This window comes from Phyllostomus discolor, chromosome 11, assembly GCF_004126475.2.
Source record: "Phyllostomus discolor isolate MPI-MPIP mPhyDis1 chromosome 11, mPhyDis1.pri.v3, whole genome shotgun sequence".
NCBI classification, from domain to species: Eukaryota; Metazoa; Chordata; class Mammalia; order Chiroptera; family Phyllostomidae; genus Phyllostomus; species Phyllostomus discolor.
Window position 1 is genome coordinate 48124846 of NC_040913.2, and position 11888 is coordinate 48136733.

At 40.2% G+C, this 11888-nt stretch overlaps 1 pseudogene; it reads left to right on the top strand.

Moving 5' to 3' along the window:
- Positions 1 to 10323: 10323 nt before the first annotated feature.
- LOC114508345 lies at positions 10324 to 11155 on the top strand (annotated as a pseudogene).
- Positions 11156 to 11888: the final 733 nt, after the last annotated feature.

Consider the following 11888-nt stretch of genomic DNA (forward strand, 5'->3'; position numbering starts at 1 on the left):
CATGGAAACTGGCTAAAAAAATGGCATGCAGCTGCTATGCAAGGACCTCTACTGCACAGTAGTGGGGCCAGGAAAGAGGGAAGAGGAACGCTTTGAGTTGCTCCTAATCAGTGCACCTCATAGGCAGCACAACATGGGGGACTCAAGGTGCCAGCCTGGCTCACCTGGATAGTGGAAGCCACACAGTGCTCTTAGGGCTTGGGCTGGAGGCTGACCACCTGTGATATTGTAGCCCAGACCTAGCCCCCATCCTCACAAAAATACAGGAAAGGAAAAAAGTGAAAACTACCCACTCTCTGCCTGCAGCACCCAGGAAGACCAGTAGAACTCATTTGGCAGGTTTAAAGTCACCAGATGGCTTTTTTACCCCCAAGTCAACAACTGAGAAACTGGGAATTTCACTTTGCTATACTATAGAACTTGCATTATACTTCCAGCCAAGATGGAGGCATGGGTAGACACACTGTGCCTTCTCACACAACTAAAATAAGGACAACAACAATTTAGAAACAAAATAACAACCAGAACTGACAGAAAATTCAACTGTATGGAAGTCTGACAACCAAGGAGTTAAAATACACACACTCATCCAGACTCGTAGGTGGGGAGGAGTCGGACGGCTGGGCAGAGAGGGGTAATGGCACAAAAATCTGTGGAACTGGGCACGCAAAGCACCCTGGGCATGCAGGATGGCAGCGGGCAGACCCAGTGAGGTAGCAATTGTGAAGCGAGACACTGCGAGCAAGGTAGCTGGCTGACTGGGCAGTCCCATATCCGTGCACAGATAAACTAGGTGAAACTGGGGTGTGAGACAGAATGTGCAGCCCAGGGTCCCAGTGCCAGGAAATAAGGCCTCAAAACATTTATTGAAAACACCTGTGGGGGTTGAGGTGCAGGGAGAGACTCCCAACCTCACAGAAGAGTGAGAGTTAATTGGAGAGATCCACAGGGTCCTGAAATGTGCACAGGCCCACCCACACGGGAATCAGCACCAGAAGGGCCTAGTTTGCTTGGGGGAAGAGGAGGAAGGGACTGGGATCCCACAGAGAGTGGAAAGGGTGCCATTCTACCATCTCGGACTCCACCCCCACATACAGCATCACAACCCAACAACTGGGTTGCTCCACCCTGGTGAAAACCTAAGGCTCTGCCCCTCATACACAACAGGCAAGACAAGACAAAACAAAACAAAAAAAGGCCCAAACAGAAGAACAGATCAAAGCTCCATAGCAAATACAACTAAGCAATGAAAAGATAGCCAACTTATCAGATGCACAGTTCAAAGCATTGGTGATCAGGATGCCCACAGAATTGGTTGAATTTGGTCGCAAATTAGATAAAAAAATGAAGCTGCACTAAATGAAATGAAGGAAAGTGCACAGGGAACCAATAGGGATGGTAGGAAAACTGGGACTCAAATCAATGGAGTGGACCAGAAGGAAGAAAGAAACAACCAAACAGAAAAGAATGAAGAAACAAGAATTAAAAAAAATGAGGAGAGGCTTAGGAACCTCCAGGACATCTTCAAATGTTCCAACATCTGAATTATAGGGGTACCAGAAGGAGAAGAGGAAGAGCAATAAATGGAAAATTTATTTGAACAATAATAAAGGACAACTTCCCCAATCTGGCAAAAGAAATAGACCTCCAGGAAGTCCAGGAAGCTCAGAGAGTCCTAAAGAAGCTGGACCCAAGAAGGAACACACCAAGGCACATCATAACTACATTAGCCAAGATAAAAATGAAGGAGAGAATCCTAGAAGCAGCAAGAGATAAGGAGACAGTAAGCTCCAAAGAGTTCCCATCAGGCTATCAGCTGATTTCTCAAAAGAGACCTTGCAGGCAAGAAGGGGCTGTAAAGAAGTATTCCAAGTCATGAAAGCCAAGGACCTACATCCAAGATTGCTCTATCCAGCAAAGCTTTCATTTAGAATGGAAGGGCAGATAAAGTGCTTCTCAGATATGGTCAAGTTAAAGGAGTTCATCATCACCAAGCCCTTATTTTATGAAATGTTAAAGAGACTTATACAAGAAAAAGAAGATAAAAAACATGTATAGTAAAATGACAGCAAACTCACAATTATTAACAGTCACACCTAAAATAGAAACCAAAGCAAACTAAGAAAATAACTAGAACAGGAACAGAACCACAGAAATGGAGGTCACATGGAGGGTTAGTAACAGGGGAGTGGGAGGAGGAGAGAGGAGGAAAAGGTACAGAGAATAAGTAGCATAGATGGTAGAAAATAGACAGGGGGAGGGCAAGAATAGTATGGGAAATGTAGAAGCTAAAGAACTTAGGACACATGGACATGAACTAAAGGGGGAGAATGTGGGTGGGAGAGGGTGTGCAGGGTGGAGGGGAATGAAGTGGGGGAATGGGACAACTGTAATAGCATAATCAATAAAATATATTTATTTATTTTTTATTATTATTATTCTTTTATTTTTAATCATTGTTCAAGTACAGTTTTCTCCCCCCTACTCCCATTCCAGCCCACCCACCCAACCCTCCCCCCTTCCCGCCATTACCCCCCACCCCTAGTTTTTGTCCATGTGTCCTCCAAATTTGTTCCTGTAAACCCTACCCATTCCCCCCTGAAATTCCCTCTTCTCTCCCCTCTGGCCACTGTCAGACTATCCCCTATTTCAGTGTCTTTGGTTATATTTTGCTAGTTTTTTTTTGTTTTGTTGTTTAGATTCCTGTTAAAGGTGATATCATGTGGTATTTGTCTTTCACTGCCTGGCTTGTTTCGCTAAGCATAATGTTTTCCAGCTCCATCCATGCTGTTGCAAACGGTAGGAGCTCCTTCTTTCTTTCTGCTGCATAGAATTCCATTATGTAAATGTACCATAGTTTTTTGATCCATTCATTTACTGATGGGCATCTAGGTTGCTTCCAGCACCTAGCTATTGTAAATTGTGCTGCTATGAACATCGGAGTGCAAAGGTTCTTTTGTATTGGTGTTTTAGTGTTCTTAGGATAGAGTTCCAGCAATGGAATTACCGGGTCAAAAGGAAGATCCATTTTTAGTTTTCTGAGGAAGTTCCAAACTGCTTTCCATAGTGGCTGTACCAGTCTGCAGTCCCACCAACAGTGCACTAGGGACCCCCTTTCTCCACAGCCTCTCCAACACTTGTTGTTCGTTGCTTTGTTTATGACGGCCATTCTGACTGGTGTGAAGTGGTATCTCATTGTGGTTTTAATCTGCATCTCTCTGATGGCTAGCGATATTGAGCATCGCTTCATGTGTCTTTGGATGTTCTGTATGTCCTCCTTGGAGAAGTGTCTGTTCAAATCCTTTGCCCACTTTTTAATTGGGTTATTTGTCTTTTAGAGTGGAGTCATGTAAGTTCTTTATATATTTTGGAGATTAAACCCTTGTCTGAGGTATCATTGGCAAATATGTTTTCCCATACAGTTGGTTCTCTTTTTATTTTGATACTGTTTTCTTTAGCTATGCAAAAGCTCTTAATTTTGATGAGGTCCCATTTGTTTATTCTTTCCTTTATGTCCCTTGCTCTAGGAGACAAGTCAGTAAAAAAGTCCCTGCATGAAATATCTGAGATTTTCCTACCTACGTTCTCTTCTAGGACTTTAATGGTGTCACACTTTATATTTAAGTCTTTTATCCACCTTGAATCTATTTTTGTATATGGTGTAAGTTGGTGCTCGAGTTTCATTTTTTTGCACGAAGCTGTCCAGTTCTCCCAACACCATTTGTTGAAGAGGCTATTTTTATTCCATTTTATGTTGCTGCTTCCTTTGTCAAATATTAATTGACCGTAGAGGCTTGGGTTTATTTCTGGGCTCTCTGTTCTGTTCCATTGGTCCATGTGCCTGTTTTTATGCTGGTACCAGGCAGTTTTGATTACAGTGGCCTTGTAGTATAGTTTAGTGTCAGGTATTGTGATCCCTCCTACTTTGCTCTTCTTCCTCAAAATTGCAGCAGCTATTCGGGGTCGTTTATGGTTCCATATAAATTGTTGAAGTGTTTGTTCTATGTCTGTGAAATATGCCATTGGTACTTTAATAGGTATTGCATTGAATATGTAAATTGCTTTTGGTAGTATGGACATTTTGATGATATTAATTCTTCCAACCCATGAACAAGGTATATGTTTCCATTTGTTTGTGTCTTCCTTGATTTCTTTCCTCAGTGTTATGTAGTTTTCTGAATAGAGGCCTTTTACCTCTTTGGTTAGGTTTATTCCTGGTATTTTATTTTCCTTTTTGCTATTTCAAATGGGATTTTTTTCTTGATTTCTGCTTCTGCTGTTTCATTGTTGGTGTACAGAAATGCCTTTGATTTCTGGATATTGACTTTGTATCCCGCTGTTTTACCAAATTCATTTATTAGGTCAAGCAGTTTTTTGGTGGAGTCTATAGTATTTTCTATGTACACTATCATGTCATCTGCAAACAGTGACAGTTTTGTTTCCTCCTTTCCGATTTGGGTTCCTTTTATTTCTTTTTCTTGTCTGATTGCTGTGGCTAGAACTTCCAGTACTATATTGAATAGAAGTGGTGAAAGTGGACATCCTTGCCTTGTTCCTGTTCTTAGTGGAAAACATTTTAATTTTTGCCCATTGAGTATAATGTTGGCTGTAGGTTTCTCATATATGGTCTTTATTATGTTGAGGAATGCTCCCTCTATTCCCACTTTACTGAGTGTTTTTATCATAAACGGGTGCTGTACCTCATCAAATGCTTTTTCTGCATCTATTGATATGATCGTGTGGTTTTTGTCTTTGCTTTTGTTTATGTGATGTATTACATTTACTGATTTGCGAATATTGTAGCATCCTTGCATGCATGGAATGAATCCCACTTGGTCATGGTGTATGATCTTCTTAATGTACTGTTGGATGCAGTTTGCCAGTATCTTGTTGAGGATTTTAGCGTCAATGTTCATCAGCGATATTGGCCTGTAGTTTTCTTTCTTTGTTGTGTCTTTATCTGGTTTTGGAATTAAGATGATATTGGCCTCATAAAAAGAGTTTGGGAGTCTTCCATCTTTTTGGATTTTTTGAAATAGTCTGTGAAGGATAGGTGTTAGTTCTTCCTTAAATGCTTTGTAGAATTCTCCTGTGAAACCATCTGGTCCAGGGCTTTTGTGTGTTGGGAGTTTTTTGATTACTGCTTCAATTTCTTTTGCTGTTACTGGTTTGTTCAGGCTTTCTGCTTCCATTTTACTGAGTTTTCGAAGGTTATAATTTTCTAGAAATTTGTCCATTTCATCTAGGTTTTCAAATTTCTTGGCATACAGCTCTTTGTAGTAATTTCTTACAATCCTTTGTATTTCTGTGGTATCTGTTCTAATCTCTCCTCATTCATTTCTGATTGTGTTTATTTGAGTTTTCTCTCTTTTTTTCTTGATGAGTCTGCTTAAAGGCTTGTCGATTTTGTTTATCTTTTCAAAGAACCAGCTCTTGGATTCATTGATCTTTAGAATTGTGCTTTTAGTCTCTATGTCATTTAATTCTGCTCTGATCTTGGTTATTTCCTTCCTTCTGCTTGCTCTGGGCTGCCTTCGCTGTTGTTCCTCGAGTTCTTGTAGACGTAGGGTTAGGTTGTTTGTTTGAAATGTTTCTAACATTTTTAGGTGGGCCTCTATTGCTATGAACTTCCCTCTCAGGACTGCCTTGGCTGTGTCCCATAAGTTTTGGGTTGTTGTGAGTTCATTTTCATTTGTTTCCAAAAACCGTTTGATTTCTTCCCTAATATCATTCTTGACCCATTCATTGTTTAATAGCATGCTGTTTAGTCTCCATGAATTTGAGTGTTTTGGGTTTTTTTCCTTGTGGTTGGTTTCTAGTTTCAGTCCCTTGTGATCCGAGAAATTGCTTGGTATGATTTCAATTTTTTTGAACTTGTTGAGGCTTGTTTTGTGTCCTATCATGTGGTCAATCTTTGAAACTGTTCCATGTACATTTGAAAAAAATGTGTATTTAGCTTCTTTGGGATGGAGGGTTCTGTAAATATCAGTAAAGCCCAGCTCGTCTAGGGTATTGTTCAATGCCACAGTATCTTTGTTGATATTTTGTTTGGAAGGTCTGTCTATTTTTGATAGTGGGGTGTTAAAATCCCCCACTATGATTGTGTTGCTGTCCATATCTTTCTTGAAACCTCTAAGATTTTCTTTATGTATTTGGGTGCTCCTATGTTGGGTGCATATATATTTACAATATTTATGTCTTCTTGGTGAATTCTTCCCTTGAGTATTATGAAATGACCTTCTGGGTCTCTCTTTATGGACCTTCTTTGGAAGTCTATTTTGTCAGATATGAGTATTGCTACCCCGGCTTTTTTTTTCCTGTCCATTTGCTCGGAAAATTTGTTTCCAGCCCTTCACTTTCAACCTGTGTAGGTCTTTTATCCTGAGGTGGGTCTCTTGTAGACAGCATATGTGTGGGTCATGTTTTCTTATCCAATCAGCTATTCTATGTCTTTTGATTGGAGCGTTTAATCCATTTACGTTTAAGGTTATTAGTGATAGGTACTTATTCATTGCCTTTTATGTACGTGTGATCCTCTCTCACTCTCTCTTTTCCTTTCTTTCCTTAAAGCAGTCCCTTCAGCATCTCTTGCAGAGCTGGCTTAGTGGAGGTGTATTCTTTTAGACTTCTTTTGTCTGAGAAGCTTCTTATTTGGCCTTCTATCTTGATTGAGAGCCTTGCTGGGTAAAGTAGTCGTGGTTGCCGGCCTCTGGTTCTCATTACTTGGATTATTTCTTGCCATTCTCTTCTGGCTTGGAGTGTTTCCATTGAGAAGTCAGCTGTTAGCCTTATTGGGGCCCCCTTGTATGTTACTTCCTTCTTCTCCCTTGCTGCCTTTAAGATTCTCTCTTTGTCTTGAAATTTTGCCATTTTAATTATGATGTGTCTTGAGGTGGGCCTCTTTGGGTTCCTCTTGATTGGGACTCTCTGTGTTTCCTGGATTTGTGCGACTTTTTGTCTCATCAAATTAGGGAAGTTTTCCATCATCACTTGTTCAATTAGGTTTTCTATCCCTTGTTCTTCTTCTTCTCCTTCTGGTATCCCTATTATACGGATATTATTACGTTTCATATTGTCTTGCATTTCTCTCAATCCCTCTTCATTTTTTCTGAGCCTCTTTTCCTTTTCCTGCTCTTTCTGGGTGTTTTCTTCTATTTTGTCCTCTAGCTTGCTGATCCGATCTTCTGCTTCATCGATCCTGCTTTTCATTCCTTCTACTGTGTTCTTCAGTTCAGAAATTGTATTCTTCATTTCCTCTTGGCCCTTGTTGAGAGTTTCTATTTCCTTTTTTATGCTGATGTAGTTTTCATTGAGTTCATTGTAGCTTCCCTGTAGTTTCTCGTAGCTCATTGTGAGCTCATTGAGTTTCCTGACAATCACTGCTTGAATTCAATATCTGACAGTTCAATTGCCTCTGTTTCACTTAGCATTTGTTTTGAGGCTTCCTCTTGTCTTTTCATTTGGGGAGTATTTCTTTGTCTTCCCATTGTTTGTGAGACTCTTCTTGTTCACCTCAGCTTCTTATATTGATCTGTTCTGGCTCCCTGGGTTTATGTTGTGAACTTCTTTAGTAGAGTAGCAGTGAGTTTCAGTGGTGCTGTTTCCTTGACCCCCCAAAGCTCACTGGTCTTGGGCTGTCATTTACGTTGGCTTTGTGTTTGCCTTTGGGTTTTGATTGTTGTTGAGTCTTTCTTTGGTGGTTCCTTCCCACCAGTTGGTTAAATGTGGGTCACTCTGTCCACCACCTTCTGTATTTTGTTGTGCTGGTGAGGGCAGGTTGTGTTGAAGGTGGTTCTTCTGTGTGTACAAGGTTTAAAGAAATCTTGTTCAGTTGTTTGTATTGGGTACTGTCTCTACTGTTTAGTTGTATTTTCAGATAAGTCCTGGATTGAGGTTTGTGTGGTTACTACTCCCTCCTTCGCCATCTTCTGCTGTTATCTGTTAGTGGTTCCTTTGTTGTTGGGTTTCCTCTTCCAGTGGGTATCCTGGTGTTCCCCTCCTCCACCTATTCTTTTTTGTCATCGGTTGGAGGGGGAAGGCAAAATGGTTTAAGACAGCAGCTGAGAATTCTATGGTATTTACAGTAGTAGCAAGTAGGGAAGATATAGGAGATCCTTTCACTATGTATAGTGTTAACCGTGGTCTTCCACCCAGCTAGCTGATTTTTAGAAAGGATGGAAAGAAGATAAAACTCTTGTTGGGGGAGGAAGGATTGTGAGTTGGATCTATAAAGCAGTGAGGTTGTGGGTGGTCAGATTCTGGGGTAAGGTGAGAGTAAAGGATAGTAAATAGGTGTAGTGTGTGAGAGAATAGAGTTAACCACTACAGTAATAGAGTTCAGGAAACTTTGAAATGGGCTAAGATCTGGCGGGGGCATGTTGTGAAGTAATTACAATTGCATGGAACAGCAGTTATTTACAATGATATTATGGCAACTTTCATATGACAGTGTCTATAAGATCTGGGTAACAAGAATAGGGAGTACAGAACATCGAGTAGTGTGCTGATGGGACACAGGTGAGTTAAAGGACAGTAGATTAGTAATACAGTATAGAAAGAGATATCAGGGGAAAGCTGTCAGGTCATACAATATATCCAGCGTAGCAAAGCAGGCTATACAAAAAGAAGAGGGATATAAAAGTACTGTTAAAAAAAAGATGTAGGAACACTGGAAAAATAATAATAATACAAATATGCAATAACTTGCAGGTTCTCTGTAATAGCAGAGTGACATTTATCTCACTGTCCCAGCTGTTGTGATGCCCCTTCTTTGGGTTCAACTTTGGTCTTTTCACCGATCCAGGATTTTGTCTCACTTGTAGGTATTTAGGAAAAATTTTTAAAAACTAAAAAATAGAAAAAGCAGATGAAGGAAGGAAGAAGAGATAAAATTGGAGGAGAGGAAGGAGGAAGGAATAAAACAAGAAATCAGGTAAGAGAGGAAAAAGAAATTAAAAGAGAATAAAAACAATAAAACTTAAAAAATTAAAAATTGTTAAAAATTGTTAAAAAAAATAGAATCAAATTAAAAAGTGTCTTGATTTCAAAGTGGCCAAAGCGGTTTTTCTGCTCTTGCTGGTTGAGACAGGCTGAAGGATGATTTGTTTGGCTTTTCTTCCTTGGCCAGTGGAGTTCGCACTGGCTCCTTAGCTTTGGGCCCTGGGTGTGGGAATCAGGTCTTTCCCCAGGGTTACTGCTGTGGACTGGTGTGCGGGGATGCTCTCCTTGCAGGCACCGCCCCTGCGCTGGTGATCCGGTGAGCAGGCGCGGCCTGTCCGCCGCTGGTGCGACCGTTCCTGCGCGCCCATGCCTGCGCTCTCACAGCTTGTTGCAGCACTCCCCTTAGGATCCGTTCTTCATTCTTTCGGTTCTGCCACAATCCTTGGTCCTCTGTTGTCAAAAATGCTGAAATATGTTGGGTGCTTGCCTTTCTACTCCATAGATCGGTCAGGATTTTCTCCCCTGAGCAGAGGAAAGCCAAATCTGCTCCTTCCTACTCCGACGCCATCTTAGATCCCCCAGGGATGCCTATTTCTTTTCAAATTAGTGTTTTGGAGTTCCTTGGATATATACCCAGGATGGAATCACTGGGTCACAGGCAGTTCCATTTTTTAGTTTTTGAGGAACCTCCATACTGTTTTCCATAGTGGCTGCACCAGTCTGCAATCCCACCTACAGTGCACAAGGGTTTTCTTTCCTCAACATCCTGGCCAACACTTGTTTGCTCATTTTTTAGTGATGGCTATTCTGACAGGTTTGAGGTGATATCTCATTGTAGTTTTAATTTGCATCTCTCTGATGATTAATGATATTGAGCATCTTTTTCTACATCTACAGGCCATCTGCATGTTCTTTTTGAAGAAATGTCTACTTAGGTCCTTTGTTCATTTAATTGGATTGTTTGTGGGGTATAGTGTTAAATCATATGAGTTCTTTATATATTTTGGATAATAACCTCTTATTAGATACATCATTGGTGAATATCTTCTTGTAATCAGTAGGTTGTCTTTTTTGTTTTGTTGATGGTTTCCTTTGCTATGCCAAAACTTTTTAGTTTGAGGGTGGCACCCTTGCTCTTTGGCTCCTGGAATAAGTCTGGTGGTTTGCTGTCCTCAAGGCTGCAGCTGCAAATAGAACCTGCTCTGTGCCTCCAGGTCCATCTACCACATCTGATGGTGCAGCAGCCCCCGGACTCCTAAAGCACTGGAGTGAATTTAAGAAGATTTTGTTCATGTGTATGGCATAAAAGATGAATTCTTTCTCCTCTACCATGAATGAAGAATCCAGTGCTCTATCAGTAGTTAACCAGCTTTGGGATTTACCTGCAGATCCATTAAATAGAAGAGCCATTGTCCAGGATCTGGGATGTCTGCCTGGCCTTATTTTATTTATGGACCATCCCAATCCTCCCTATTGTCCCCTTGGCTTTGCTTGCTCTTCCATACTTGGCCAAATGCTGTGCTGAGAAAAGATGAGGGGAGAACTTGCTATGTTGTTAAGCATGCAAAATGTTACACAGAAGACTACGACTCTAGGAGAAACAAAACTGCTGGCCTCTGAAATCTATGACATTCTCTAATTTTCCAATATGGCAGATAGTGTCAGTTTCAATTAAAGGAATTCACATAAAAGGAAAGCTCAACTTTTTCTGGGAACTACAAACAAACATGCCAAAATAGTGGTTTTACATATAGATGGTCTTTATATGTCTTAGAGAAATTTATATGAAGAGGCATTGTTAAAAATTAAAGGTGTTATTAGCTTTACTTTTCAAATGGCTGCTCAAAGGTGTGTGGTGCAAATCAGTTCAGATTTGAAAGCAGAGGCTTTGGCATCAGTGAAAGCATCAACTAAGGTTACAAATGCTCACTAAGTTGCAAAAAGTGAAAGTGAATAAAGATGCTGGTCCCATTCCAGGATATGGCTGTGGAAGTAGAACAGAAAACAGAACTGACCAACTACCTGCCTGAGGATGAGAGCCCAATGAAGGAGCAGGACAAAGCAGTGTCCCTGGTCAGCTCCTACCCAGAGGGTGGGGCTAGGGCTGAGCACAGCTGCAAACTTTTTATCCACATCATTTTATTGGTGACTTTACTTTGGGGTGCAAGGACTATGTGAATGAACACGGGGCCAATTTTCCATTGTTGTGAATTGTCAAGTGCAATTTGCAATAAGTTATCATGAAAAGTTTTTAGATTACATGATTGTATATGCTGCATTTTACATTTTATTGGGCATTTTGCCTCACTAAGTGGTAAAAAGGACAGAGGCTACAGGTGTAGTTACTTTGTTTATGATGGTATTTTGATTTTTGTTTTCCTTTGTTTAATTGCCTCTTTTAAGAAAAACATGGGTCTGCAATTAAACCAAACATGTATATGTACAGCTTCACATTTGTTTTACATAAAGCATTTGATTAGGAAATCTCAGTTTTTCCTCAAGCCTTAGAACCTCTCTGAAGAAAAGTTTTTGTTTTTTCTTTTTTAGCTCAAGTTGTGCATGAATTACTGAACATTTTTCTCTGCTTTTCTTTATGAAAGATACTTGCTTTGGTACTCTTTACTGAGAGTTGAAAGCATTTGTAATTATCCCCCATTTGTGCCTTTTTAAATTTTGCCAACCATGTGTATGGAAGGGTCATTACTAATGAAATTTTGTGAATTACAATATATTAATTTGAATGTAGCAGCCCCCTAAAATTATAATTCTACAAAATCTTTGCAATTTTATTTGTTGTCATTTCAATAAAATTAACACAAAATCATTTGAAAAGAGGGAAACATGTATATTGTCAAAGTGATAGTGAGACTGAATGTGACCAAAATGTAGTTTGACTGCTGTTCTGTTTGGTTTATATCAGCTCTTGAGAGTTACATCCACCACATTAT